We start from the raw sequence: 6,817 nt of genomic DNA on the forward strand, positions 1-6,817 counted from the left end.
TTTTATCCAGGTAGGTGATGCCAGTGTTTGGTTGGATCCCTGGAGTTCAAGGCCATTGTCATGGTGAGGGTGACCAGGTATGGGCCTGTCCATCTGGTTTGGAGGGTTTAGGAGTGCAGTTTGGTCTGTGGTGTGGTCCATTCTCAGGACAGGCTGCCACATGAGTCCATTGGGCACAGAGGGAGATGAGCCAGACTGAATGACAGTATATGCATCAAAAGTGAACAAAACAGAGTGAGGTTGAGGAGGTATCTCCTGTCTCCTTGTGTGCAGTCTGGAATTTCTATCTTGGAAGGGGTCAGATGTTTGACAGAGAAGAAGAAAAGTAGTATGCAAAAGGGGTTGAAAACACAGGAGGTTTTTATGGAGACAAAGGTCTCGGAGTAGTTCTAGGGTTTGGGTGGGATTTAAGGGCAGAAGGAGGGGTTTAGAGAGAGAGGTATGGAAGAGGAACTCTGGAAGAAATGAAGTACAACTACCCTTAACTATTATGGAGGACGCAAAGTTAAGAGCAAGTAAACAAGACTAAACTTTTCAGATGTGTCAAGAGTCTTCTTATGGTCCCTGAGCAGAGTCAACCAGTTTAAGAATATTGGAGTTTTTACTACAGATGAAAAAATAAAGTTTGGTTTTATGTAAGTACTGATATCAAGCTCAGCAAGTTATTCTGGCACATAATGTGTCTACCTATCTCAGATTTTTAACAATTTCTTTGATCTTTTAACCTTTTCATGATCTTCAACATACTTATTTCAACAAGAGGGCCCCTGTTGTATTTTTTGTTGTATTTGTTTACTGCTGGGGCCTCATTTTGCTTCTCCTGGGACAGTCCTTTCCAGGGTCACTGTCCTGAGGGGTTGGCTGTGTGGGCTGGATTTGTGCTGGTCACTCTCCCTGGCACTGAACCTGCACGGACTTTATGTACCTTCCTGTTCTGGAACATTCCGGGGCTGTTCAACAAAGTGAAAAATATGGAACATAAATATGTTGACAGGAGGGTTGCTCAGATGCACTACTGAAGGCAAACAGAGGTGGTACAACTGAAGATATGATCTCATCTTGAAGTAAAATTTACGTCCCTGTTGTTAAACATTTGCAATCAGTGTATGTTACTTTTACTGTTATGTGTGTTTTAACAGACAACGCCAAATAAGATACAGACATCACTGAAATTCTGGGGAAAGGGAAAAAAAAATCATATAGACCCATGCTGCTTAAATTCATGTTTCTCAAAGCGGCCATAGAAGGCTAATTTTGCATTATCAATGGCTTTCTTTCTTTCTTTCTTTCTTTCTTTAAAAGATGTATGTATTTACATAACAAGCTACGGTGTACAGGCCAGATGTGTAGGGGATGGTGAGAAGAATCACCAGAGACAGAGTGGGGAGAAGAACAGGCAGATCTATTGAAATCCACTGCTGAGGGGAGCAGTTGACTTGACAGCAGAGATCTGCTGTGCCCTGTGGGTCAGCTCCCTGGCCGGGAATCAAACTCGTGCTATAGTGAGTGTCGATAACTTCCTAGTGCTGAGACTTAACCCCTTTTCCACTAGGAAGGCTGTGCCAGTGGCTCTTCTATGCAGGACCAATGACTTAGTCAAGTATGGTTGAAAGACTTGTGAAATCAATCAGGCTCTTTTGGTGCACATCATCTCTGAGGCTGGCATACGCTCGCTTCCCTGGGGTCAGCACTGCTGGAGAGGGCTGCTCTCTGGCGCCCTCTGTCGCACCGTGTTAATACGTAGAATTATAATGAAAAGATTCTCTTTGGGCAGAAATGCTTCCTTATGAATTTGAATTAACAAATTTACCGACTAGCTTAAATTACTGAGAACCAAATATTTCGACAGGATTTTAATAACATTACTATTAGGTAACAGCTTGTAAACTGTATTATTGAAAGGAAAAAAAAAAAAAAAGCCTGTCTCTCGACTGGCATATTTGCTTACCATTGAGTATAAAAATCACACAATAAACAAACAAACAAAAAAAAAAACAAAGAAATAAATAAACAACCTGCATACTTAATAGTGGAAAATAACAAGAAAAGCATTTTGTTTTTTCTACAGCTTGGTGGAAATAGAATGGGTGTCTAACATCGCATAAGTTTAATGTGCACTACATGTTGATTTGATGTACTGATGTAATATGACTGCCACTGTTGTGTTAATATTGTCATCATGTCACATAATTACCATGGCTTTTTTGTAGTGAGGACATTTAAGATCTAGTCTCGCAGCAACTTTGAAAAGCAATTTGATAAAGCAGTTGAAGCTGGAAGATTCTACCATCTCATCAATGTCATTTTGTTTCTAAGCTAGTAAAGTGCTCTTGATGATAATGCTTTTGAGTTTTGATATTACGAAGAATGAATAAATATATGAATATTATGATCATGAGATATACCAACACAATACTAACAATTACAATTAGAATAAATAGTGATCCTCAGTTCATGACATACTCTCATAGCTGATTTCAGAATCACTTGTTCTCTTTCCCGTAAACAACCATAAGTTCACCACTAAAAATGAGAACCAGACCCTTCCTGGTGGCACAAGGGGGTAAGTCTCAGGACTATAAAGAGATAAGCAGCCACTGCTGTACAAATTCAATTCTGGCCCTGGAGGTGACCCAAATGGCACGGCAGACCTCTCCTGTCTTGCCTGCTGCTCCCCTCAGCAGTGTACTTCATCAATATGCCTGTTCTGCTCTTCACTGTGTCTCTGGGGAATATTCTCACCTCCCAGTACCTCTGGCCTGTACCCCAGTTCTTGTATACATAAATAAATAAAATAACCTTCAAAAAATAAATACAAATGAGAGTCAGAATATTTTCAACACAATAGGTACATAGGCCTCTATGTTTCTGTCCTACCTCTCCCTCCACTTGATCCAATCTATTCTTATGTTTATAATGACTTGGCTTCTACTTTAACATTTACACTAATATATTTTTAAAATATATACATTACTTTAAATTTTTTAACTTTATCAGAAAAGGGAAGGCAGTAGACATGATCTGACTCCATAATTCTGTCACTTGGTTGTTTATTGTCATGATTCTTTCAAAGTGTGACATATACTTGCAGTCCATTCATTTCCTTTTGTTTACTTAATTGTCTAAGAGAGTATGTCTCAAAATAGGCAGAAAACATTTGGGACTAGGTAATTCTTTATTGTGGTTGTCTGTCCTAGGCATTGTAGAAAAAAATGAACATTGTATTGGGGTCTACTCACTAGATGCCAGTAGCCTATCCCATTTATGATAACCAGAAATGTTTCCAAGAATGCTGGTGGTGCCTGGGGAATAAAATTACCAGAGGTGGAAAATCTACCTGCTTAACATATTAAAGTTTGTTCATTCAATTCAGTGCCACTGTGCACGAAGCTTATTTCAATATTTTGTGTATTTTCTACTTTCTTCAACAAGTATGGTGATGCACAACTCACAAAGCTTGGCTCAGAAGTGGAGCTTCTAGTTTACAAGATATGTAATGATAGAGCTTTAGATGATAATGTGAAATGATTTTTCAATCTGGTTGCACTAATTTGCTCTTCTTCTACATAAGAGAAATCATTTATTCACATTTTCTCTAGCAATGATATTGTTAGATTTGTATTTATCAATGTCAGTTGAATGAGCATATGATGATATCTGAAAATGAGGCTAAAAGAAAAAAAATAAATAAAAGGAAGAAATCCAACATTTACCTGTGACCAAAATCAGTGTGAACATAAAACACAAGTCAGGTGGTCATGTTTAGTTTTTACCTTGAATTGATATGTTTAAAGTATCATATCATCTCTTCGTTTTCCTGCCAAAATCACATAAATCCCACTCTCACTGTGAAAAAATAAAGCTGAAAAAAACTGTAAAAAGGCAAATTCTACAAAATGACCTATACTAATTAAAACAGTCAAAATCCAAACAACAAACTGGAAAAACAGAAACTGTCACAGCCTAAAGGGTCAAAAGCAATATCATGTGGGGGACCTTGACCAGCAATGCCGGAGATTAGGGGCCTCAGGTCTGGCGTACAAAAGAGGCAATCGTGAACATGCAGCAACAGAGAGAGAGAGAGAGCAGAGAGTTTATTGAGTTTCACAGTGGCTTATATGCAGGAGAGAGGATGATGCAATCGCGGAAGCCAGGAGGGGAGGAGACCAATGGGCATACAGCACGTTTGGCGGGCTGCTGATCTCTGGAAGTGCGAAAATGGGCGAGAAGAGAAAAGGAGGAAGGGTGTGGGCAGGAAACTCTTTCCTCATGCCTTTTGCAACCAGATGTTTTTCTCTATCCGGATTCCATTTCACCTTTTTATGGTGCAAGATGCTGACAGACACAAGATGCCAGCCTCTTTCCCCAACAATATCACAACAAAATAAATCATGCTATTAATTGTGAAATACTGAACAATAATTTTAAAAAGTCCCTATGTGGCCCTCTCTGATGGCACAAGAGTTAAAGCGCAGCACTGAGGCTATCCACAGCCACTGCAACATAAGTTTGATCCCCTGCCAGGAAATTGACCCACATGGCTCAGCAGACCTCTCTTGTTCCATCCGCTGCTCCCCTCAGCAGTGTACTTCGTAGATCTGCCTGTTCTGTTCCCCACTCTGTCTCCAGTGAATCCTCTCACCCCCTGTACCTCTGGCCTACACCCCAGTTCTTGTATTCATAAATAAATAAACATTAAAAAAGGCACTATGTGAAACTGAATCTTTATATAGACCTTATTAATGATATATCAATATCGGTTCATTGATTGCAACAAAGGGATCATCCAATGTAAGATTTTAATAATAATAGTGACTATACAGGGTCTATGGGGTTCTCCATACTAATTTGAAATTCCTTTTACTAGTAATCTAAAATTGTTCTGAAATAATGTATTTAAAAAAAAAAGTAGGCAAAACAGATTTGCCCAAATAGTCAATAAATTCTGTACTATTGTTCTTAGTATATGTGTGAAAAGGGAATATCAGTACATAGACAAGTTATTTATTTTTAAATAATAAACACATTACTAATCTTTTTATGCAAATAGTATTACTTTATGTATCCCATATAAATTTCTCCTATTACAAATATGATTGATAGTGCACATTTATATGATCATGTTATCATGTCATTCTGTAACAGAAATCTTTATAAATTAAATTTTGGGCCCTCCCTGGTGGCACAGTGGGTTAAAGCACTGCACTAAGAAGCTTAAGCCACTTCCGCATGAGTTCAATCCCCACTTGCCCTGGAGGAGATCCACATGGTGTGGCAGACCTCTCCTGACCTGCCCGCTGCTCCCCTCAGCAGTGTACTTCATGGATCTGCCTGTTCTGCTCCCCACTCTGTCCCTGGTGAATTCTGTCACCTTTCGCATCTCTGGCCTGTACCCCAGTTCTGTATGAATAAATAAAAAAATCTTTAAAAAAATTGTATTTATGTGAAATGATGTTGCTAAATTTAAAAGAAATGATAAATACAATTTTACACAATAATAAAACTACATATTAAAGGTATGCATATACATTATCGTCAAATCTAAACAGCAAGGCTTTTTAAAATGCATCACTTAAGAAGTTTCCTTTTTTTCATATATATATATGTTTGACTTCATTGCTAGTATGGACAATGGTTGCCTACTATCAATTTTTAGAATGAGATTAATCTTTATGTTTTCGCTAAGGTATGACTTAATTTAGTTTTAATTTCAACAGGAAATCTAAGTTGAATAATGATAATGTTATAAAATAATTTTCTGATTACTGTCAAAATTGTTCTATTGATACAAATTGAGAGATGAAAATTAAATGAGTTTTCTGTAGCAATGCCAATCAAATCTTTTATTTCCCCCAAATTTATAAAAGGAAACATCAGAGTGGCATATCTCCTCTATTTACTATATCCAAGAGAGAGCTTAATCTCTTCAGCTCTTTCCCGCCATGTTGGTGAAGTCCAAAATCCCAGAGTGGTCTGTCTTCAGAAACTCTTTATATGCTCTATCAATAGATGAATAATGACATTCTCTTTTAATAATGTTAAAAGCAAATTACAAATATTATTTGCAAAACTATAAAATTAAAGCTTGCTATTGTGCTTTACTTTAGTAGAAAAGGCCATGTCAGTAAACATTTAAAAAAATGTATAGAACATATACTTATAAGACATGGTATGAAACTATCAAATTTCTGTCTCTCATGTATAGCATGTTTGTTTTTGATTGCCTAAATCTGAAAAATAATAAAGCATGTGTGACATTTATTATAAACTATATTGTATAAAGACTTTTATACAAAACTTAAGGTTCCTTTAGTTAATGTGTACTTTACAAGTGTGTTGGGAGTACAGAATTTACTGTGTATAGGGAATTCTCATTTGCCTACTGTTATTAAATAGATTATCTTAGAACATATGCAATATTTAGAATGGAGAGTCCCATATATACTTAATCATGCTATCGTTTATTGGTAAGAAATACCACCTAAGATGATATACATATGAGTTCTAGATTACTGATAAAAGGACTATAAAGGGGCCCTCCCTAGTGGCGCAGCTGGTTAAAGCGCAGCGCTAAGAAGCTAAAACCACTTCAGCATGAGTTTGATCCCCTCCCCAAAGGTGACCCACATGGCTTGGCAGACCTTCCTGGTCCACCCACTGCTCCCCTCAGCAGTAATGTACTTTGTTAGTCGGCCTGTTCTGTTCCCCACTCTGGTGAATCCTCTCACGGCCCCTGCACCTCTGGCCTGTATACCCTGGTTCAGTATGCACAAATAAATGAATCTTAAAAAAAAAAAAAAAGGACCTATACATATTT

This window comes from Condylura cristata, unplaced genomic scaffold, assembly GCF_000260355.1.
Source record: "Condylura cristata isolate star-nosed mole 26May11 unplaced genomic scaffold, ConCri1.0 scaffold00013, whole genome shotgun sequence".
Classification (NCBI taxonomy): Eukaryota; Metazoa; Chordata; class Mammalia; order Eulipotyphla; family Talpidae; genus Condylura; species Condylura cristata.